Here is a 24,161-nt window from a genome sequence, read left to right as displayed (position 1 = left end):
TACCTCTAAGTTCATTATGGATGAGCTTGAGGAAATCAATAAGACTATGATCCAAAAGAATTTGGAGCTGGTACATTTTTAGGTGTCTACATTTGCCCCTCTTTGAGACAATATTGGAACAATGTTGTGTTGGTATTTTGGTATGGTTTTGTCATTGATGTCAACACCTACTGAATACACCTACTTTGGAGATCTAGCAACATTCACCAGCAAGCAGTAAACTGTGAAATAGTTACTAGTATATGGTTCACCAGTAGGATATATTGTTCACCGGTACCTAGAATGATATGGAAGACACTTGGTAATGTCAAAGACATCATGTGGACACTTTATTTTGAAGAAATAATCATTGGTATATTCATATTTGCATATTTGCTTTTATCGGCAAATAGGTCCAGGTTATCTAGGGTTACACCGGCAGGTTTATCTTTTCCAGATCAGCATGGCATGCTATGGAGATGATTTATTATTGTTGTAAATGCATTAAGCCAACATGTTCAATCGGTTATTGCATCAGATATTATATTGTTTGTAAAATATTTTTATTGTAATATCTTGTAGAGCCGACCTACTAAAATTGGTCTTAGGGTATGGTATAAATGTAAGATCTTATTTGTAAGATCAAGTGTGGTATGTGGAAAAAGAATTAAGTGAAGGTATATGTGAGATCAAGCAGGGATATACACGAAGACATCATTTGAAGGTGAAGTTAGGTTTTTGTAGAAGCATATCAGCATTACACCAGTACTGAATCCAGCATATGAAGATGCTATTTTGTGCAGTACATTCTTATTGGATTTAACCATCCAACTGTAGTCAATGTGACTCCCATTTTGTGATTGAGCAGTGAGCTCTAGGTTGTTGACCTTTCTGCATGTGCAAACCCCATTTATGTACACATACTATCTGTAGTAGTATCATCTAATTGTGGGTAAGGTTTCCCACCGTGGTTTTTCCCCTTACAGGGTTTCCACATACAAATATTGGTGTGATGTGTTGTGGATGACTTTATGTTTATGTTTCATGCATTAATCCTTACCGGTATAGCAATTTACTGTTAACACTATCTACCAGCATACTTAACTGGTTTACTGGTATTAAGCATTAAGTTGGTTAATAAGTTTTTGGTTTGAATTTATTAGACAACTGATTCACCCCCCCACCCTCTCTTAGTTGTCTTTGGGACCTAGCAATTGGTATCAGAGCCTAGTCCTCTTTTGCAGAAGTTTAACAACTTGAGAAGATCCAATGTCTATTAATTATTTCAGGAAGGACAGTCCTAAACTTGATGGAACCAACTATGGGATATGGAAGATCAGAATGGAGACACATCTAAAATGCATTGGTAAAGACATCTAGAAAGTTACTAAGAATGGTTATACTACTGTTGTAGCTAGTCAGACTGCTCCAACTGCTTTAGCCAAAGATGAAGAGAGTGATTGCAAAGCAAGAGAAGCACTTTTGAGTGCATTATTAGATCAACAAATCATGGGATTATCATATAGGTCTACTGCTAAAGCTATTTGGGATCACTTGGAAACACTGAATGAAGGAGATTCCATAGTCAAAATTGCAAAACTTGAAAGCTTCCGAGTCAGGTATGAACATCTGAAAATGGAAGAAGATGAAAGGATTTTTGCTTTTATGGAAAGAGTAAATGAAATTGTTTTAGGTATTAAATGTTGTGGAGGAACCTTGAGTGAGGATGAAATTGTTTCAAAAATCTTAAGAGGTTTGCCACTAGCATATAAAATGAAGGTTACTGCTATAAATGAGTTGAGAACAATGCTTAATACATCAGTAACTAGGGATACATTGATTGGAAAAGTTTCAGCCTTTGAAATTGAGGAATTTGGTCCTGTTGCTATAAAGACTGATTTGGCCTTTAAAGCATCAACATCATATGCTCCATCATTTGACAAATTAGACTAGAGAGCCTTTTATGCAAGAGAACTTGAAGAATCCAGAAGGGAGAATGAAGAGCTTGAAGCACTATTTGCAAGGAAAATGCCAAAAGGTCCAATTGGAAGTAAGTATGAAGGTGAAGCACCCTTTAAATATTTTAACTGGAATAAGATTGGTCATATGGCTTCAAGATGCCTTGATAGACATGCTAGACTAAGAGAAGAAGCTAGAAGAACATACAAGCCTAATCCTGAATATCAGAGATACAGATTTAAGAAGAACAAAGACAAATCTTGTTACATTGTTGATGAAGGTGTGACTGATGATTCTGATGAGGATCCAACAGACAATGGATGGGTTTTTGTTGCTATAACAGAAGATCAACTGACATCTACTGTTCAACCGGTAGAACAAGCCCTAGCAGCTAAAGTTGAAACAAAGGATGAATGGATTATTGACTCAGGATGCTCACATCATATGACTGGAGACAAAGGTAAATTATTGAACTTCCAAGAATACAATGGAGGTTTAGTAAGATTTGGAGATGACAAAGCCTGTTCAATCAAAGGTAAGGGTTCAATATCTCTTGATGGTAAACATAACATTGACAATGTCTACTATGTTGAAGGATTAAAGCATAATCTTTTAAGTGTTGGTCAATTAGTTGAGAAGGGATTTCAGTTACAATTTAAAAATGCAAAATGCAAAATCATGAATAGAACTAGTTTGGAAATTGCAACTAGTACTCAAACTAGAGGCAATATCTTTCATTTGAATAACAGTGAAAAGGCATGCTTAATTGCACACATAGATGAAAGTTGGTTATGGCATAAGAGACTATGTCATGTAAATTTTGATTGCATGGTAAAAATCAGTACTTCTAAGGCAGTTAGAGATCTACCTAAAATTGTGAAACCTCATAATACAATTTGTAAGGAACGTCAATTTGGAAAACAAGTTAGAGCTAGTTTCAAAAGTATTCCAAAAAAATCCAACAATGCTCTTGACTTAATTCACACTAATTTATGTGGTCCGGCTAGAACTAGAAGCTTACAAGGTGATAGATATTTCATGCTAATTATTGATGATTATTCTAGAATGTGTTGGGTTACTTTTCTTAAAGAGAAATCAAAAGCACTTGGTAAGTTTAAAATATTCAAAGCAATGGTTGAAAATGAAACTAGTAAGAAAATCAAATGTTTAAGATCAGATCAAGCTGGAGAATTCACACCTAAAGACTTTAATACATTCTGTGAAGTGAATGGAATCAAAAGACAATTATCAGCACCTTGGACACCACAGCAGAATGGAGTTGTTGAAAGGAAAAATAGAACTATCTTGGATGCAGCTAGAAGTATGTTATCAGAAGCAAATCTACCACATGTGTATTGGAGAGAGGCAGTTAGCACTGCTATCTATACATTCAACAAAGTTCACATCAAAGGTGAAACCGGTAAGACCCCTCATGAACTATGGTTTGGTAATACTCCTACTCTTAAGTATTTTAGAATTTTTGGAAGTAAATGTTATATTAGAAGAGATGAGTATATTGGCAAATTTGATCCTAGAAGTGATGAAGGAATATTTCTTGGTTATTCATCTAAGAGCAAGACATATAGATGTTTTAATAAAAGATTGCAGAAAATTGTTGAAAGTACAAATGTAAAGATTGATGAACAATTCAGAGGAACTTCAAGGTATATAGACTCTGAACCGGCAATAGAAATTGTGACAAATGAACCTATACTGAATCCACCGATACAAAATGAAGATCCAGTTACCCTGGTATCATCAGAAGATTCCACAATAATTGAAGAACAACAACAAACTAAGACACCCTGGTATGTAAGATTGAATCATTCTGAAGATCAGATAATTGGAAACAAATTTAAAGGAGTTATGACAAGAGGAAGATTGACAAATGAAGAGGTATGTCTTATTTCTCAAATTGAACCATCATCTATTAATGAGGCATGTGAAGATAAAATTTGGATTAAAGCTATGGAAGAAGAATTAGGACAAATTGAGAAAAATAATACTTGGACATTAGTTCCCCGGCCTAAAGATAAAAATGTAATTGGAACTAAATGGGTATTTAGAAACAAACTTAATGAAGATGGTAAGGTTGTCAGAAATAAAGAAAGACTAGTGTGTAAGGGATATTCTCAGAAAGAAGGAGTTGATTACAATGAAACCTTTGCACTGGTAGCCAGAATTGAGGCAGTTAGATTATTCTTGGCTTTTGCAGCTCACAAGGACTACAAAGTTTATCAAATGGATATTAAATGTGTATTTTTGAATGGAGATCTTGAAGAAGAAGTATATATAGAACAACCTGATGGATTTTCTTTGACAGATGACAATGATATGGTTTGCAGGTTAAGAAAAGCTCTGTATGGATTGAAACAAGCCCCAAGAGCTTGGTATGCAAGGTTGGATAAGTATCTTTTGAAGATTGGTTTTACTAAAGGAAATGCAGATAGTAATTTATACTAAAAAGTAACTAATGATGACATCTTGATTATTGAAGTATTTGTTGATGATATAATCTTTGGAGGAGAAGATGGATTATGTAAGGAATTTTCTCTTGAAATGCAACAAGAATTTGAAATGTCTATGATTGGAGAAATAAAATTCTTTTTAGGTTTGCAAATTTCTCAAACTGATAAAGGTATATTTTTGAGTCAATCCAAGTACTTGAAAGAATTACTAAAGAAATTTGGGATGGAGAACTCTAAACTGGTAAGCACACCTATGACTACAAATGACAAATTATCTCAAAGGGATTAATCTACACCTGTTAATCCAACTAGATACAAATCTATGATAGGAGGTTTACTATATTTGACACAAACTAGGCCTAATATTATGAATGCAATATGTATTGTTTCTAGATTTCAGAGTAATCCTAGGGAAAATCATGAATCAGTAGTAAAAAGGATTTTCTGGTACTTACAAGGCACAACAAATCTTGGATTATGGTATCCTAAAGATGAAAACTTTGATCTCTGTGCATACACAGATGCAAATTGGGCAGGAGATATAGATGATAGAAAGAGCACCACTGGAGGAGCATTCTTTCTTGGAAAGAGATTAGTTTCTTGGTTGAGTAAGAAATAGAGTTGTACATCTTTATCAACAGTAGAATCAGAATATATTGCAGCAACAACTAACTGTACACAGGTATTATGGCTTAAGCAAATGTTGAAAGACATAAAGGTAAAATGCAAGGAACCTATTACTATATACTGTGATAACACTGCAGCAATTGATATATCTAAGAATCCGATATTACATTCTAAAACAAAACATGTTTCTATCAAACTGCATTTTCTAAGGGAAAAAGTTGAAGAAAAGGAGATAAAACTGGTTTATGTGAATACTAAAGAACAACTTGCAGATATTTTCACAAAACCTTTGCCTAAGGAGACTTTTGAGTATCTCAGAGATCAGCTTGGAGTCATACCACCACCGATAGAGACTTAGACAGTTGATGATTGTCATCAATCGATAGAATTAAATGGACAAATATTTTATTCCAGTATTTGATGAGGAAGCTACTTCTCAGGGGGAGTAGTTGGTATATTGAATTGGTTGGTATTTTGTATGAACTTGACCTTTTGTGACTTTGGCATTTGATGTCAAAGGGGGAGAGATATCTATGGAAAAACACATTATCTTTTTGGGGAGAGATTTTGAAAAACACACTTAAGGAGAAATTGGTATGAGAGATTGGTATTGTTACTCCCAGGGGGAGAAATGGAGATTGTTGGTTTTTATATTTGGCATTTCTGTTTTGGCATTTTGATGGTTTTTCCATCTTGTGTTGCCATCAATGCCAAAGGGGGAGATTGTTGGTATTTTGGTATGGTTTTGTCATTGATGTCAACACCTACTGAATACACCTACTTTGGAGATCCAACAACATTCACCGGCAAGCAGTAAACTGTGCAACAGTTACTGGTATATGGTTCACCAGCAAGATATATTGTTCACCGGTACCTGGAATGATATGGAAGACACTTGGTAATGTTGAAGACATCATGTGGACACTTTATTTTGAAGAAATAATCATTGGTATATTTATATTTGCATATTTGCTTTTACCGGCAAATAGGTCCAGGTTATCTAGGGTTACACTGGCAAGTTTATCTTTTCCAGATCATCATGGCACACTATGGAGATGAATTATTATTGTTATAAATGCATTAAGTCGACATGTTCAATCAGTTATTGCATCAGATATTATATTGTTTGTAAAATATTTTTATTGTAATATCTTGTAGAGCCGACCTACTAAAATTGGTCTTAAGGTATGGTATAAATGTAAGATCTTATTTGTAAGCTCAAGTGTGGTATGTGGAAAAAGAATTAAGTGAAGGTATATGCGAGATCAAGTAGGGATATACACGAAGACATCATTTGAAGGTGAAGTTAGGTTTTTGTAGAAGCATATCAGCATTACACTGGTACTGAATCCAGCATATGAAGATGCTATTTTGTGCAGTACATTCTTATTGGATTTAACCATCCAACTGTAGTCAATGTGACTCCCATTTTGTGATTGAGCAGTGAGCTCTAAGCTGTTGGTCTTTCTGCATGTGCAGACCCCATTTATGTACACATACTATTTGCAGTAGTATCATCTAATTGTGGGTAAGGTTTCCCACCATGGTTTTTTCCCTTACAGGGTTTCCATGTACAAATATTGGTGTCATGTGTTGTGGATGACTTTATGTTTATGTTTCATGCATTAATCCTTACCGGTATAGCAATTTACTGTTAACACTGTCTACCGGCATACTTAACTGGTTTACCGGTATTAAGCATTAAGTTGGTTAATAAGTTTTTGGTTTGAATTTATTAGATAACTGATTCACCCCCCCTCTCTCAGTTGTCTCCGGGACCTAACATGTTGTTTCAAAGAAAAATATAAAATTTCCTGCCCAAGTGTGCCTCGGTGTTAGTAGGGTGTAATTATACCCCCTTGAGAGATTGCTTATGCAGTAAAGGCATGAATGATTTCTCAAAAGAAGAAGAATGTGAAATAGAAGAATGGTTAGTAGATGATATGTATAGCTTTAATTGGGTAGAAGAAATGGTTTGAGTGATTTGTAGTTTGATTGATTGATCAAATTGATAAGATTGATTGGATAAAGATCAAGTCTAGTTTTAGGAAAGACACATCTTGTATAGGATAAATGATAGATGACAACGTCTAGTTTAAGGAAGGAAACATCCTGTATAAGACATATGATTGATGAAATATTATGAAAGTGAAGAATGATTAGTAAGAATTGAAGAATATTAGGAAATAGAATTGATTGATGGATAAAATAATTGATATGAGGAAATGAAACTATCACAAATTCTTGTGTCTTTTTATATAGCACAACATTTTCATCATTGAGCCTTATTATGTATCAATGGAGCTTTGTACACCAAGGTATGAAAAACAAAGGTGTAAATGATATCCATTGTATAAAATAAACATGTTGTAGATAAGGAGTGAACCCCTTCATTTTGGGTATAGCACTAAGGGTCGAGGTATGTGTGATAGTCACAAGCATAGTTATCCAAGTGACTTTCATTTTTTCATAGGATACTCACCAAATGAACATTACCAACATAGACACCCAGAGTACCATTGCCCCATAAATTCATCGGTTCACACCTCAAACAACAAAAAAAGAAAAAGATCATGAACCATCTCGACGCCTCTAGTCACTTGTGAACATCCTTGAGTAGGATAGGAACATGATCTGCAACTAATTGATAAAAAGATAAGACTAATTAGGACAAAATATAACAACCATACTAATTAGGTCTTGCTTTGATTTCTTGATGTGATGGTTGATAGGAATCTCTAGTTTCAAAGATCAAATACCCCATATAAGACCGATCTGTCTAGTTTGGAGTGTACCCTTCCCTGTCTAAGACAAGTTGATCATGATTGATAGATTGATCATGATTGAAAATACAATGTGGGGAAAACCATAGTGAGAACTATCTCACTATATGAAAACTAATTACGAATCCCATCGCTCCTGAGATGTTGATTACAATTCACTATGCTAAAAATCTAAAACTGACTTCATTAAAATTATTGCTGAATCGAGTAGAAGTGCATTCTTTGAGATGTTGATTATAGTTCACTATGCAAAAAATATAAAAATGACTTCATTACTGCTCATCTGCAATTGCACACCTTCGGATTTACTTGACACACCATATATCTCTTCTCATTACACATATTCAATCCTCCAAAATATCTTATTTTTTATATATTATCTACACAAGGAAGATACATCAACTAGGTCAACCTAATTAGATGTAATGTTTAGATTATAAATAGTCGGCCCAAAATACTTTATACAAACCAATGAAAAAGGGAAATAAGACATGTAAGGAATCACACCATGCCGGAACACCTTCCCGTCAATCCCAAATCATCGCCTTCAACTCTAGACGCTATCACACAGACCAAAAACACTAGGTCGACTCCAAAAGATAGAACTGCTAATGCAACCTAGTCAAACATATTTTAAATATGATGCAGACCTACACAACACCTATAGATATACAACATATAATTAATTGATACTAAAGTACTTTATTAGAGATCCACAACACCAAACATGTTAGAAAGCAGAGGCATGCAAAGAATTCTTGCAAATAGGTACATTGCCATTGCATGTCCGATACTCAGACAGACACCAAATCAATTGCAAAATAAATAGGAAAATGAAATCTTAGATATAACATAATTTTGCATCGACCAACATCATACTAGAACTGCAAGCAAAGATGAGTCAATGCGACACAATGCAAACTAGAATATTGAACCTTGTCTAACAGATTATTCACTAGAGTAGTCACACGTAGTGAAAATTTGTTGCAGACATCTAAATGCATCTTCAATGCTACAAAATAGCCATGAGTCAATTAGATATACCATCTATAGTCATCACATGGTCAATCTCCATATATCAATGTGAACACATGATTATACTCTAGATACAACACCACTGATCACATACTTTCGAACCTTGGTTGACATCAATGACAATAAAAAATCATATTTGCAATAATCTCCCCCTTTTTCATGTTACAAAGATGCCTTTGTCTTGTCATTGATGCCAACCCCTTTGATCTAGAATTATTTTGGAATCTAGGAGTAGATCGGAAGCAGTGTTTTGGTCCAGATTGTTTGTGTTTTGATCTGAAAGAGTTTTGTGTATAGATTGTGCTGTTTAAATTTACCAAAATAATTTTTCATGTATCTGTTAATGATCTAGCTATTCTTTTTGGTCTGGAGCCTTTTGGTTGGTTTTCATTTTTTAGTCTGGATTAAAGATCACATGTTTCATACTTTGGGTCTAGTTGTATTTTTTGAGTCAAAAGCGTGCATACACATTACAATATCTTTTGAGGCCAACTTGGTGAAGATGATTGTTATAGATTGGTATATATGCACAAATGTAGGGTAGATGCAATAGATGTATGTATGTGAATGCGAAATTCAATAGTGATTGATTATGTGACTTAATGTAAGGATGACGATGTGAGTGATGCAAAGATATCAATTGGTATAAGGTCAGTGATCTGGAGACTTGGTGGTCTGGATATTTTGTTGTCTAATTTGTGCCATATCTAAACTGTGATCATCATACAATGATGCTTTTGTTCATTTTCATGTCCCCTCCCTGATAGTTATATATATAACCTAAATGAAATAATTATTATTAATTAATATAATATTTATTAATTGAAATTAGTAAATATTTATTTATTTATTAAATATTATTATTTAATTAATATTCATTAATAATAATATTTTGAAAATATTCAAATAAAAGTAAACCAATATTATTATAAACATTACTTATTATATAACAATCATGGATGAAGATACACAACTAGCCAACTTACCAAACAATCCTGTATAAGAATCACATACAAAACAACTGATGTTTCCAAATATGATAGAGCATGAAGAGGTCATTTAGGATTATCGCAGATAATAATACCTATCATATCTATGGTGCAACCAAATCTTTATTAACTGCTAATTATTATATAATAGTAGTAGGGAGGACTTAATTAAACCCAAAACAGATTGGAAGAATATTAATTGTTGGGGAAATAAAAATAGTATGGAGAAATTGTAAATGTGAGGCCCTACCCCGAGCTTGTCATAGCACTTCATTGATTTTCATGTTAGACTTATTATTTGCTACACTATTTTGATGCATTATGGATTTAGATACTATTTGACAGGTGATTTGATATCATTGGATATGATGTATTCCATCTTACATTGGTTTAAGTACTTATGTGATGAATATATGATACATTCATACATGTCTTATGGAAAATTGATTTATATGATGCTTAAGATGATGCAATTGAGTAATTGATTTCATATGGATTTGCTAGGAAAAATGTTAATTAGATACTATCTCTGTTACTCTTGGATTTGGATCAATTGATGCTATGTGTGTCTAAGGTATATTTCCTTTCATATACTTACATATGCATGTGGTTTTGGATTACTAATGTGTGAAATGAGATGTGCAAGAAATTAATCCATGTGACAATGGAAATACACAGAGAACTAAGGCCAAACCTATGTGAAATAGTAAAGCCAAGGTTTGTCTATTTAGAGAGACAATACCTCGTATGTGATGTATTTAATTTCATATAGTGATGCTTGAGTGTAAGTTCATATTTGTAATTGTTAATTTTATTATTCCCAAAAATGACATGCCAAGTGTATTTTGTGATGTGTATTTTATGGTGTCACTTGACACATGTGATGTGTGTGAGTTGACAAATGATATTTCCTTAGGAGGGAAAGTGTGTAACCCAATGCATTTTCAAATATCTTGTTGTGGTGCCAAAAGATAACTTGGTTAGAGATCCATTTGTTTGGTCAGATCAAGTTTGACCCGTAGACAAACTTTAGGTGAGTTTTTGGGGGATCAAACGAACTCTTAGGGTTGAGTTTAGGTCACTTTTGAAGGCCCATTTGATATACCTATGGATAAGGCTCATTTTTAGCTATGTGACCACTCAAATGTGATTGTGGAGTCACTTCAAAAGTGCATTTTCCAAGATGGACGAAATTGAACTTTTACAAGATTTACTTTTGGGTAGACAACCTTCCTTTTTGGTGTTTAGGTGCACTTCCCAATCTTGCAACCACTTTTTTTAGTTTTCATTTCTAGAAACCATGTAAGAGGTTGGGAAGACCAACCTATGGGAACTCACATCCTTTCCAAGGAAGTTGGAAAGTTTGATGAGAACCTACATAGGGGAGATTCTGAAACTTGGGACTTTGATCACCCACTCTCCAATCTTGGAGACAAGTTTTTGGTATTAGATTTGGGAATTTTAGAATTGAATTTTGGCTAAGTAAGAGGATTTTAAGGGAATTGGGAATCTCTTCTACAATATACATTCGATAGTAGGAGTAAAGGTTGGTGTTAATCCTTCCAAAGTAGATTAGTTGCATTCATGTTATGTGATGGTAAAATCTGAATTTGTTGGGAAATGAATATGTTTCTATGTTCTTGAAACTATGTTTTTTGGAATTGTTTTTAGTTGTTTTCCTTTGGTGTTTTCTTGTTCTTTGTACATGGGAGTCAAGACTAAACTCACCCTTGGGAGGGAAGAGGAGTCTTGGGGTGGAGGGTTTTAGGACATTCTAAGGGTGCAGAGTCTCTCTTCTGGGAAGAGAGGGATAAACAAGTTTTAAGAGCCTTGCTGCTGTTTGTTTTTTATATATAGCATATGGGGGTCATAAGGGGAGTTTCACTTGAAACGTTGGGGGTCATAAGGATTGTTTTGGTCATGTGAGAGACCAAGTAGATGGATCTTTTTATCCTTGTGAAGGCATTTGGCTATCAATGGTTTAAATGTAGTTCTCCCTTTAGATACTTGGTCCACCTTGACCGCATTGTTTTAAGTCACTTGGTTACTATGTGCAAGCCTAGGATTGGGAGTTCATTGTTGAAATGATTTCTTTGTAAAATCTGATTTCTTGTATTTGTGTATGAGTATGTGTGTAACCGGTTTGGTCCTTGGTTCTCCTAGCTCGAGGGTGGCCTCTAGTAGGCCTAGGTTGGGAGGTGAGCCTCCATGGTCACATCCAAAGTTTTATTTGCAGGTCTGCAACTTATTTAGAGGATGGAGAAAAGATACCTTCCTAAAGTGGTGTTTAAACTGTGTCGAAAGTGTACTCCTTTGTTCATTTTTCAGATTTAAATCTTCTTATTGTAATTAGTCATTTTCAATTAAAATGTAAAGAAAAGTTTCATTTATATTTCCTTGTGAGCAATGTATTATTTTCTTTGTTTGTTTATTCAATAGCTTGAAAAAAAAGAGAAAAGGGTTAAGTTGTAGTGTTATATTTCAGTTGTAATATCTAATGAAAGAATATACATGAGAAGCAATACTTTTTGTTAAACTACAGATTTATCTCTTGTTTCAGTTATTGTCTAGATCTAATTAGTATTGAATTTAAACATGCGGTTTTAAATAGATATACTTGCACTTCATTTACTTATTTAAATCACTTCTTGATGTTTAAAAATGCTAGCTGTAAATCTGTTAGTAGTAAGGAATTTTTAAATCAGAATGTAGATATAGAAAAGAACTCCATATTGAATCATGTTATTCATTTATTTGTATGATATATATTTATGGTTAGTGAAAAAATCAATGTTGTTAAAATAAACTAGTTCTAGAAAAATACAGTGAGGTCATCTTTGAGAATATATTTATATTGACCTATATATATATATATATCAAAAAATACATTACATGTAAATAAACATAATGATGTTGTAACATACTAATCTAGAAATATACTATGTTTACATAGTGAATGCATTTTGTTACAAATATATATATATATATATATATACACACACACACATGTAAATATAATAGTATTGTTGATTTATAAAATAGACCTGCTCTAAAGAGGAATATAGTGATCTTATTTGTACACACAAACACACACTGGGGGCTGCGACTACTACGGCCACACCCACAGTATGGCGGCCCATTGTGGGCACGTCCACATGGGCCGCGACCCACTTTGGGGAGGGGTGCCACGATGCCACAACTATGGGGAAACCCGCATTGGGGGGGGGGACTCGACTTCCCTCCACCGCCGCTCATGTTTCAAACCCGCCACAACCTATGAACTCCACTGCCGACATCACTATCTTCCCCACCGATGTGCCTCTCCTCCGCCACCCCTGTGCATGCCCTCTACCATGGCTTATGTTATCACTGATTAAAAATGGGTTTTTCTTTTCCCATAATTGGCTATGGTTTTTTGAAATTCTGAGTAAGGCACATTTTCAATTGCTTCAGCTCTGTGTAGGGTCTTGAGGGTTTAGGGTTTTTGATTTTAAATCGCATAATGTTTGTTTAAAACCCTCTGGTTTCTATTCTTCCATTACTTTATCCACTTAAGTAATGGGTCATGGGATCGTAGGAGGTGTCCCCCCTTGTCGTTTGCCTAGGCGGTCATGTTAATTAATTGCAAAAAATTTATGCCTTATGTGTATTCCTCCTAAAGTTGTCGGGCCCAGTAACTAGTGTGCATCTTGCGGATGGATCTATGACTTTCGCTATTTCGCTAGGCGAAGTTGCACATAGTTTAAAACCAGTAAAGTTGTGAAAATGACATGGCATGCCAACTAGGTGGTCTAGCTGGTCGATGAGGGCGAGTAAAATGGCGACACACGACATAAGCTACAACAGTCAGCAAGTCGGGATTAAAGGTTAAAAGACGGGTCCTAGAGGTGAGTCACGTCGCGGGTTAGGAGATGACATGGCAAATACAAGTGTCAAGAATTAATTGGAGCCCAGTTCTTTTTCTCAGCAAATAAAAAAGCGACATGTCAGCTCTGAAGATGACTGTACACCAGGTGTTCAAAGTGAGTCAGAGGGCCCACCCCTCCCGAAGCCTATTCAGATGGTTAAAAGCCGATCAACTAAAAAATGATCTGACGGCCCGCGCTATTTCGCAAGGGTAAGATGCTCATGCTTTATACCCTCCGAAATAGTGAAAGTGAACGAGAACCGTCCATGTGTCATGATGGATGGCAACATGTCCAGTGACACATGGTCTTAGAAGAAAGATGTGGGCCCGCCAAGGTGGAACCGACGGTATAAGAGAAAGACACATGGCCAGTGTTGAGTCGAATGCGAAAGGCATTTCAAGGCCAGTGGTTGAGTGCCATGTGGTAGCACGTAGCCAATAGAGAAGCAAGACCCAGCGCGGAGCCAAAGCTGTTAGTTAGTATAACGCTCGATCAAGTTTCTTTTGATCAGAAGGTCGGCACTATTTCGCAGGACCAAGCTGCCCGATAGTTATACTTCGCGAAGTTGCGAAAGAGCGAAATGAAAGGCTTGCAAGAACATTGTGACCCGTTGGAGCAAAAAATATGAATTCTCCTATGAATTCAATTTTGAAGGGACGACCGAAGCATGCGGAATCAATGTTGTAGTTAAGACCTTGGGTACAATATATGATTTCCCATCAACTAGGTGAAGATATCTTTTGAAGAATTTTTGCGGAGGAGCAGATGCAGAGCTATCTTCTTCAAGTATGGAGCAAGTCAGTTCAGTTGCAGAGCAAATTCCTTCAAGTTAAGAACAGATTTTCTTGTACTCTTGTGTAGCAATTCCTATGTGGTGTGTTTTAGATAAGATATTGATTCGTCACAGAAGTATTTAGGAGTGGTATTCATTTCTTACATTTTTTTTAAATGGCTCCTAAAAGAGAATTTTTTGGCAAAGTCAATTATTCAAAAAGAAGTGTTTGTGATGATTTTCTTGAACAGTTGACGTTGTCAACTAATCAGGCATCGAAGGCAAAATAATTAGTGCCTAGAGCTCCCCATTTAAAGATAGGAGAAGGACTGTATGACAAGGGTAACTGGTTGAGAGACCCATAGGTTGGATTGTCTGGGTTGGGGTTATTTAAGATTGGATTTGGAATGAGAAATTCTCTGGCCCCACAAAATAGTATTTGGGAATTAGATGTTGGGAAATTGGTAGTCCCAGGGGTATTTATGGACATAGATTTGTTGACCCAAATTGCACTCAACTATGATCCAGTCACAAGAAGCATTTGGGATATAAATGGAAAAACCCTTATTGAGATTAATGCTGAAGAATTCAGGAATGCTTTTGGGCTTAATGAGTTCACCAATTTTCTGGAGCCCATAAATTTCAAGTCACTAGCTCAAATTTATAGTGCACAAAGGAATCATCTCAGGAATGGGCCACTCAAGGAATTTTTTGTAAAGATAGGTGGGTTGGCAGTTGTAGGAGCCAACATAGAAGAGCCCTTTTCATTGAGTATGTTCACCCTTAGGGCTAAGGGAATGTATTGGGCACTTTGCCAAATTTTGGGAGAAGATGATCAAGCAAATATGCCAAATCACTACCTATTAATGATTGGTCAGATTTTGAATCCTTCTCTTGCAATTACATTTGATTATGCTTCTTTCATTCCTGATGCTATCCATGGAGGGTTAACAGGAATAAAGAATGGAAAGGTGGATAGGCCTTTTGGATGGTACTCACTCCTGATGCATCTATTTATTTTCAAAGGTGGTGATTACTTTGCCAGTGGATTGGACCTTGTCAAGGAGAAAGAAGGAGAAAAGATGCCAGTACAACTATGGAGTACTGTGTTGTCATGGGATAGGGAGGATGCCAGTTTCTTGAAGTTTGACAAATACTTTGCATCCAAGATCAGGACTCTCCTCTGCTCGAAGAACCCAAGAATCCCCAAGGTTCTTTTGGAATTCATAAGACCAAAAGAATTCGCAGAGAACATAAAAATTGTTCACAATTGGGATGACATTTATTTATATCCAATCTTGATAGTTTTCAAAGTGTTTGGTTTTAGAGGCACCCCATTCTTGCTACCTTACCAGGTTCCTCTCAAAGTAGGAATTGCAGAGATCCTTAGACAAATTGGTGGTGTACAAGAGGCAAAGCTGATAGGTAGGGGTAAAGGGGCTATTTTCCCTACAGTTACCATAGCCCACCAATTTGTAATAACAAAAGGGGGTTGGAATTGCTTTGAGGATTTTCTCAAGCCTTATCATTTGTCTACTATAGTATCCAGGTGTGCTGATCTAGAAGATTTCTTCAACGACATGTTTAGAAAGAGAGAAGCATGCAGAGGTAGGCCCCATCAATTTCAGTTTCCTGAAGACCTCATCAGAAATGAGTTTGATCTAGATGAGCAGGAGCTAAGGAAAGAGAAATGGGTGGCTTATAAGAAAGCCTTGGATTTCGTGCATCAGTTTGATGCCAGCTATGACCCATTGTCTAGCTTTTTCCCTCTGGAGGAGAAAATAAAGTTTTTAATTGTTTGCTTTGAAGATGTGATGCAGACCCTGAAGGAGAAGAGGGAAGTTGTAATCAAAAGCAACCCTGAAAAGGTGAGAGTGATCCTAAGTAGGTCATCTTCCAGCAAAGCAATCCCTCTTGGTGATTATACATTGCATAAGAAATCTAGTTATAGTGTGTTGATGCCTACAACAAGGGAGCCCTCTACCTCTAAAGGAAAGAGGAAGATACAAGATGTCATTGACATACAAGAGAGCCCAAAGAAGCAAAGGGTAGGCAAAGAAGTACAATTAGATGCACCTTTGTATTCCCCATCCCAATCCCCTATCCACGTAGGAGATGAGCAAGCAGCAGTTGAGCAACTCCTACAATTAGGTAGTCTAGGGGAAATTGTCTACACTTATAATGAAGTGGAAGAAGGAATGCCAAAAGAACCCCTTGCTACTGAAATGGACATTACCACCATTGAACTCAAAGGCCAGCAGTGGGATCCTGAGATAAAGCAGGCAAGTAATGCCTTCATGGCTGACAACAATTTTGTCACATCAGAAGCATTTATGTAGTTTATATGGAAACAGAACATAGATAAATATAATGCTAGATGTGAAAAGAGAAAAGGTGAGCAGCCTAATAAAGATCCAGCCCTGGTAGAAGAGGAAATAAAGCAAGAGATGATGGAAGAGTTCAAAACCATCACCCCTGAGCAAGGGAGAGATATGGTGGCACAAGCTGGAGTGCTTATTTTACCCGAGTGGGATATAGTAGATGCCCTGGTACTAGACGCAGTGAGGAAGGAGACCAAACCCATGGAGGGAATTACTTTCAGTAAGGATAATGCTACACTCGTCATGTGGTCTCTCAAGAAAAATGAGAGTAAGAAGAACAAAGATACCCCAAGGTCAAGTTACCTTGGTGGGATGATGGTGAAGAGAGTGCAGAGTACAGGGGTAGTGGAAGTTGCTAGCATTGTGCTAGAGACTGCAAAATTTAGTGTTGCAGTAGTAGAAAAGGAAGCCAAAGAGAAAGAGATCCTCCAAGTCAAGTTGGAACCAATTTTGAAGGCCTATAACAATGCTAAGGAGGAGGTAAGAGGTAAGGATAGCATCATTGCTAAGCTACAAAGCCAGTTGACTGGACAATACCATCAAGGTGAGTCTTCAACATTGATGATCTCCTCTTCTCCTGCAAGACCTGCACCTACTAGCCCTATCGTTGAGTTTCCACCATCTCCAGCACCCTCCAGCTCTCAAATGGTTGAGATTACTCCTCAAGAATTAGAAAACTTAAAACAAGCTCGGGCCTTATATGCAAAGAAGTATGAGGAGAGAGTAAGGGCTACAATTTCCAGTTTTGTAGATACAATGAATGCCTCATTGCTCTACAACAATGTAGGTAAAATTTTGGATATATGGAATGAGCTCAGGGGAGACAAGGCCATTTTGACACCTATTTTTGACAAATGGAGGCCTAGGGAGAAAGATTTAGAGTTTATGTGTGTATCTTGTGATGAAGCAACGACCAATCCTATCATTAGATCCACTTCTGACATCACTAAAGATTTAGTACAACTAGCAGCAGGGGTGGATAATGTTGATAGGAAAGTTAATTTGTGCAAAAAGGAATATGCTGATCAAGTTTTTGAGTTGCTCCCAGGAGTTTTTGCTAGCCCAGATCAACTGAAGGACAAACAAATGTGGCTTAAGGAGGTAGAAGCCAAGCTGTCAGCAAGAATTAAGGGAATTATTGATCTAGATGATGCTTCTTTCTTTGTTTTGACAATACAAGAGATAGAGAAAATTAAGTCACATTATGGTTTTCTCAATTCAGAAGTCAACAAAATGAGAAACTCTTGGAAAAGGTTGACCAAGGCTAAGGATAAAGTGATTAATTTCTCATGGCCGACAGAAGATGTGTATGATGAGTGGACCAAAAAATATGCCACCCATGAACCGGAATAGTCGGAGAGCGCCCCTGAAAAGGTAGAAGAAGTTATAACCGAACAGCCTATTGAAGAAATTGAAGAGGCTGAAAAGAGCTTGTAACTGTTTTTGTGAAAAGCTTGTAACATTCTTTGTTTTGAAAGAAATGATTGTAACAAACTCTCCTCAAAAAGTCTGAAGCTTTGTGCATCCATGTTGTTATAAATGGATACCAGGACTAGAGGAAAGGGGATCGCAAAGAATTGTAAGAAAACGCTTCTGAAATTCATAGCTGAGCTTTTCTAAGTGTAATGGAGAAAATTCCAAAGTTTTTGTAATACTTCTTTGAATAATAATATCAATATGCAAACCATCAGCTTTCGAGTGAACTTTGCATTGTCTTCAAGTATTCCTATAATTTGTTTATTGCTTTCATTCTGAATAATCTAGGGTTATTTTGTTTGAATGGGGTTGCAAGGCAATTTTCAGTAGATGTGTTTGCTAGCTTTTCTCTTTAGGAGGGAAATTAAAGATGTGGGGATCATTCCTACCGGTGAATTCTTTGTAGGGAACTTTGAATCTTGATGATCATGGTTTAATTTGATATGCATAAATTCTTATAAGTGTTAGGCACATATAAGGATTAATAGAAGTCGAGCCAATGGGATGTGTGAAGGTATTTTGTTTTTGGGGAGTATTGTTTGAATTTTAGATGACTCTGTGACCTTGGATATGGAACTGGTATTGATTGAAGTTGTCTATTACATGTTTTGTTGGTCACAATACTGAATATGAGTATAATTTGCATTCTTTTGTTTCAGTTGGTTTCAGGGTGATTAAATCCACTAGTTTTCTGGACTGGTTTGCTGTGGGTTTATGTTTGAAAGTGTGAATTTAGTTCACAAAGGTATACCCACTTGGACTCTGAGCAAGTCTGAAGTGTAGAAGGTTTAACTAAACCTTGTCATATGTTGTCTTGAGAATTTCCTTATCTTTGATATCTCATCTGCACCGAGTTCAATTATATTATGTTAAGGATGTTAAAGAGAATCATATTTTGAAGACAACAACTTATATGCCATGCAACAAATAAATAAAACATTAAACCCTAACTTCGGTTAGGGACAATAGAAGAATGGAAGAAGATGGTTGTGTTGAGTTTTCATTTTAATAATAATAATAAAAAAAAATGAAGCCCTAATAGGGTTAACTCTTAATGAAAGGAATATTAAAAAAAGTTTTTAAATTTAAAATAAAGTAAAGGTGGGGGGGAACCCCATTTCAAATGAAGTAATTTTATAAATGATTAAATGTGATCATTTTAATTTAAGAGGGTATTTGTTTTAAAAGGGGAAATTTTATTGGAAAATAATTAGATAGATGTTTTATTTTGTAAGGGGGCTAAAATAAATATTGGAGGATATAATTAATTGTAATGTTCAAGGGAGTTTAAACTTATGGGGGTATTTTAATTGTTGGTGATGTAAATGATTATTTAAATTTTAAGGGGGATTAGTTTTCAATAATGGAAGATATATTTACTAGGAAACATTATTAATGATTTAATTATTATAATGATATTTTGGAACTTAATATTCGTTTGCTCAATTAATTAATTATTAATACAATTAATTTGTATTAATATTAATTTAATGGATTTTGGAATTATTTAAATAATATAAGGAAATAATATTAACAGTGAATATAGTTAAAATAGTAAATTGTAATTGGGCGAATTAATTAATATTAAAGTGGGTTTGTCATTATTGGTATATTTTAATCAGCTTAGATTAACGAGTGTTATTAGTAAATTAAAAAGAAATTGAAATATAAATTATTAAGGTTTATACTTAGGAACTTGGGAAAAGTTCTAAGCCTCCTAGTTAAATAAAATAATTTATCGCTTGCATTAGAGACTCATTTAAAAATTGTTGTTGCATTTTTTATATCACTTGAAATGCTCTTGGATAATATCCTTTTTCGATTGGGTATGGTGCTTACCATTCTTGAAGCCAGACAAATAGTCAACCATAGGCATATCCTGGTCAATGATCGTATAGTAGATATACCAAGTTATCATTGTAAACCCCAAGATTTTATATCTATAAAGGATAAACAAATGTTGAGAGATAGAATTAATAACAATATATATTTTTTAGAAGGATAAGATGAGGGTGCCACCCTATTTAAATCGTATTAAAAAAAAATGTCACAATATAGTGGGTTAGTTAAAAAAATAATAGATAATAATCGTATTGGTTTGAAGATTAATGAATTATTGGTCATAGAATACTATTCCCGTCAAGTTTAAATTGGGAATGAAAAGAAAGGATTTCTACACATCTCTCCCTCTGTATGTTACATGACAATGTCATTGTCAATAATACATTGATTGACAAATTTCTTTTAATATTTATTATTTTCCTTTTCCATACCTTTACTCTTTTTATTTTCTCTATCCTAAAATAGAAGGATATTGCAGGAGGATGAAAGCATCTTATTGGGTTTAGATTCATGAGAAAATGATGCAAAAAGGACTAAGGTGAATATACAGAAAGAGAGGGATTCAAAACCTTAGTAAACAGAAGCCTACATAGCAGTTCCAATGCTACGCCTTGAACCACTTAGTCATCTTTCCTATGTGATCTCTTCATTTGTCAACAAAATGAAAAGAACAAGTTTTATTATGTGATAACTTACTTTTGCATAGGTAAATTATTTATGAAATCTGGCATAAAGACAAAAGAGTATTTTACCACACTCCTTTTCTTCTTATTTCAAGATATTTTATTTTTCTCACTCTAATCTGATTATTTTATCTTATTTGGGGTTTTATTGCTAATCCAATTGTGAAATTACTTGCCAGATCTATTGATCCATAATGATCCTATATATATATTATGAATCATTTTTTCGGTAAGAATGAATGGTACACATTATAACATAGTGGCTATACTCAATATATTCTATATTTTAGAATAAGTATAAACACACAAGATCCCAATTTTATCAAAAAGTAGGAAATTGACTCTTCATCAATTTACCGTTTACTTGCTCATTTGATCCTTGAGATCATGAGCAAACGAGTGCGATATTTCTTAAATTTGCATATATAGATATAAACATTGTCTAAAATTCAATTTATTGTTCATCAATAAATTGAATGAACTCTTTCAAATATTCCCATTTTTTCTTTATTTAGAAAACAAGATAATGTTTACATATTTGCGATTGTAAGGAAATCCATTTATTATACTATTGTGCATTGGAAAATAATTTTGTTCATGGAATCATTTCTGTATGGGGAATAATTTTTTTATCAAATTTATAATTGACTATGCCTATATCTCAGAGAAATGACATTTTTATCGACAAGACTCACAATTGTAGCGGATATATTATTACAGATAATCCCAATGGCTTCAGGGGAGAAAAGGGCATTTATTTATTACAGAGATAGTGTGATTTGTATTTTTTTCTTTCTGCTTTTTCTCGTTTCATATAATGGTGGAATATTTATTAAGTTAAAGAAAATTTACTCTTAGTAAAGGTGAGTTTTAGAAATAGAACAATTCTTTATGTCGTGTATCCCCGATTTATGCAACCTTAGATGCTTTGATCTTCTAAGATTCTAGTATTAAGCAAAAGGTTATATCTATTACATGGATGTTAATGGTCAAATCTATATGATAGGTATGCATAGGGGAAAAAGTACTATGTGTTAAAATCGACAACACAAATGCTTCATTATAATACACAGAACTTTTTTAATGAAGGGCTAGTTAGAATGGTTGAGGCAACAAACATCCATCTCATTTGTATTTCGGATACCGCTAGAACCATCAGAGACTATTGAAGTGAATAATCCTCGTAAAATACAGTGCATTAAGGACAAAGAAATTGGTGGAGGTTATGTTTATAGTGCTAAGCTAAAATACTTGGTATTTAGAAAAAAATCTTTGCAAGAAGGATAGCTAGAGATTCATTGGAAATACACTAGTTCCTATTAATTCATAATATAGGAAACTATTGTTTTGTCCATTTAATGGATTACTTCCCTTATTTTGTAAAAAAGGAGGAGTCGTATGAGGTTAAATTCTCATGTACGGTTTTGAAATGGAGATCATTTCTATTGAATGAACGACCGTAATGAATGTTAGCTCAACCCGAAGGGGAATATGCGGAAGCTTTATAAAATTATTATGAAGCCATGTGACTAGAAATTGATCCCTATGACTGAAGTTATATATTATATAATATATGTCTTATCCACACGAGTAATGGGGAACATACTAAGGCTTTGGAATATTATTTCCAGACATTCGAATGAAACCCGTCTTTACCACAAGCTCTTAATAATACGAACTTGATCCATCATTACGTGCGGCTATCTATACTATATAATGAATTTGTTTAGAACTACGAAAAAGAAAAAAAGAGGCTTTCTACATATGCATCATCCAAAACAATGGTTTTAAGAATATCCCTCGTAGGAGCCCAAATATGAATCGATAAATATAGCCCGGTTAGTCCATGGATAAAATAAATTCAATTCACTTGATGGAGAAAGCACCATAAAGATCAATTATTGAAAGTTTGGGCTGATACGATCAAATTTGGTCATGGGCAAAAAAAAGGAGTCAATTTATGTAATAGGGTTGATCTACTAGGCTATTGAGCAACGGTGTAGCATCGGATTGTAAGGATGTGAAGTACTTTCCTAGTAGGAAAGTATTCTTCAAAATTTTTATATAGAACATAGATAGTTACCTCTTAAAAATATTTTTAATAGGATAATCTGAAGTAAATTTCTATATTTATAATACTTCATCTTTTTTATGGTGGGAGGAAAGAGAAACCTTATCATTTATTGAAAGTGAAGTTTGAAACTCATGTCATTGACCCATTTTGTTCTTTCAGTTAACCTGAACATATTTCTTCTATTTTGGAAGTTTGGGTAAAGGACTAAAGAATAGTTAATTGAGCTGTATGAGGTAGGAAACTCTCAAGTATGGTTCTAACGGAAGAAAATTTTTAGAAGTTGATCTATCCCAACCAAGGATCTGAACATGCCATTCAATAGGGAGATCTTGAAATTGTGGAAGCTTGGCTTGATCAAGTTGTTGAGTATTGGAAACAAGTTATAGCGCTTGCTCCAAGCAATTATATCGAAGCATAAAATTGGTTAAAGATTACAGGACATTTTGGAGAATGAAAATGTCTCGATTACTATATTGTGAAATCATCAAGAGTATGAAATTTATCCAAACATGATAAATCCGTTTTTCATACTATTTGAGCGAATTAGCTTCTTGCATTGCATTGTCATTATAAAAAAATATGTTTAAAATAAAACAAAGAATAATTTCTATGAATTGTTAACGAAAAAAATCTTTTCTATATGGGTAAATCTTGTCTAGAAACAATTACTTGTAATGTGCTTGGATAATATCCTTTTTCAATTGGGTATGGCGCTTACCATTCCTGAAGCTACACAATTAGTCAACCATAGGCATATCCTAGCATATTGGGAATGGTGCTTACCATTAGTGAAGCCAAATAATTTAAGAGGGTATTTGTTTTAAAAGGGGAAATTTTATTGGAAAATAATTAGATAGATGTTTTATTTTGTAAGGGAGCTAAAATAAATATTGGAGGATATAATTAATTGTAATGATCAAGAGAGTTTAAACTTATGGGGGTATTTTAATTGTTGGGGATGTAAATGATTATTTAAATTTTAAGGGGGATTAGTTTTTGTAGACGTATAAAAATGACCATATTCCTAAATGAATATTTTATGTTCATTTCTCTATTTAATTAAATTATCCACATTCCTCTATTTAATTAAGAAAATTACTCAATTAAATTCACTATAACCATTTAATGATTAAATCATTTTATTCAATTAAATCCCCCCTATCCACTTTTAATTAAATTCAAATT

The 24,161-nt window shown here is 34.6% G+C and overlaps 1 pseudogene; it reads left to right on the top strand.

The window, feature by feature from the left end:
- Window positions 1–21,552: 21,552 nt before the first annotated feature.
- LOC131034948 (photosystem I assembly protein Ycf3-like) lies at window positions 21,553–23,430 on the top strand (annotated as a pseudogene).
- Window positions 23,431–24,161: the final 731 nt, after the last annotated feature.

The sequence above is a fragment of the Cryptomeria japonica genome, chromosome 8 (assembly GCF_030272615.1).
Source record: "Cryptomeria japonica chromosome 8, Sugi_1.0, whole genome shotgun sequence".
Lineage (NCBI taxonomy): Eukaryota > Viridiplantae > Streptophyta > Pinopsida > Cupressales > Cupressaceae > Cryptomeria > Cryptomeria japonica.
The sequence above is the reverse complement of the archived record's forward strand: the minus strand, read 5'-3'. Positions and strand labels throughout refer to the sequence as shown.